Below are 1908 nucleotides of genomic sequence, written 5' to 3' on the forward strand. Positions count from 1 at the left end.
CTGAGACTTTCTCCAGTTCCGTAAGTCAGTGAATATCACATCTATTTATACAGCTTCCCAGGTGATAGATATATCAGATTTAATCTTCCTTGTAATACAATAGTGACGCCATATTTAAGCATGTTCAGGAAATATAATCTTCTGAGTTTTTCTAAAAAATATTATTTTATTCTAAAATTTTATCTCACGTGACTTCATAAGTACACTGTGTACAGTTTATCAAGTAATCCAAGGGAATATTCTTCTATCTATAAGGAAAGCATAGTATTGGCTTTTTTCAAAGATAAGGCATACAAAAATATAAGTTGTTGATAAATCTATAAACTGCTAGTATTTTTATACCATGGCACTAAACTTCCAGAATATTTTTTTTTAAATGTTTTGGTTCCTATCAAGAGGTTTTTTTTTTTTTTTTTTTTTTTTGCCTTTTTTAAAATTCATTTTTATTGAGATATATTCACATACCATGCAATCATACAAAACAAAACATACATTCAATTGTTTACAGTACCATTATATAGTTGTGCATTCATCATCAAAATTAATTTTTGACATTTTCATTACCACACACACACAAACAATAAGAATAAAAACCAAAGTCAAAAAGAATAACCAAAGTAAAAAAGAACACTGGGTGCCCCCCCCACCATTTTTCTACTCCTCCGTCCATAAACTGGACAAAGGGGAGTGTGGTCCATATGGCTTTCCCAATCACGTCACCCCTCATAAACTACATTTTTATACAATCGTCTATAAGATTCATGGGTTCTGGGTTGTAGTTTGATAGTTTCAGGTATTTACTGCTAGCTATTCCAGTTCATTAGAACCTAAAAAGGGTTGTCTATATTGTGCTTAAGAGTGCCCCCCCAGAGTGAACTCTCGGCTCCTTTTGGAATCTCACTGAAGCTTATTTCATTTCCTTTCACATCCCCTTTTTGGTCAAAAATATGTTCTCCATACCACAATGCCAGGTCTAGATTCCTCCCCTGGAGTCATATTCCACGTTGCCAGGGAGATTCATTCCCCTGGGTGTCAGATCCCACATAGAGGGGAGGGCAGTGATTTCACCTTTCAAGTTGGCTTAGCTAGAGAGAGAGCGCCACATCTGAGCAACAAAGAGGCATTCGGGAGGAGGCTCTTAGGCACAATTATAGGGAGGCCTAGCCTCTCCTTTGCAGCAACAGTCTTCCCAAGGGCAAGTGCTGTGGTAGAGGGCTCAGCCCATCAAACCACCAGTCCCTTATGTCTGTGAGCACATCAGCAACCATCAAGGTGGGGAAGCCCAACACCCCTGCATTCTCCATCAGCTCCTCAAGGGGCTCTGCATTTTTTAAAAATTTTTTTTAATTAACTCTTTTTTTTATTATTATTAAATTCAGTTTTATTGAAATACATTCACACACCATACAATCATCCATGATATACAATCCACTGTCCACAGTATAACATAGTTAATGCGTTCATCACCATAATCTATCTCTGAACATTTTCCTTACATCAGAAAGAACCAGAACAAGAATAAAAAATAAAAGTGAAAAAAAAAATACCCAAATCATCCCCCCATCCCACCCCATTTGTCCTTTAGTTTTTATCCCCATTTTTCTACTCATCCATACACTAGATAAAGGGGGTGTGATCCACAAGGTCTTCACAATCACACTGTCACCCCTTGTAATCTACATTATTCTATAATTGTCTTCAGGAGTCCAGACTGCTGGGTTGGAGTTTGGTAGTTTCAGGTATTTACTTCTAGCTATTCCAATACGTTAAAGCCTACGAGGTGTTATCTATATAGTGCATAAGAATGTCCACCAGAGTGACCTCTCGACTCCATTTGGAATCTCTCAGCCACTGAAACTATTTCGTCTCATTTTGCATCCCCCTTTTGGTCAAGAAGATACTCTCAGT

Source organism: Choloepus didactylus, chromosome 6 (assembly GCF_015220235.1).
Source record: "Choloepus didactylus isolate mChoDid1 chromosome 6, mChoDid1.pri, whole genome shotgun sequence".
NCBI lineage: Eukaryota > Metazoa > Chordata > Mammalia > Pilosa > Megalonychidae > Choloepus > Choloepus didactylus.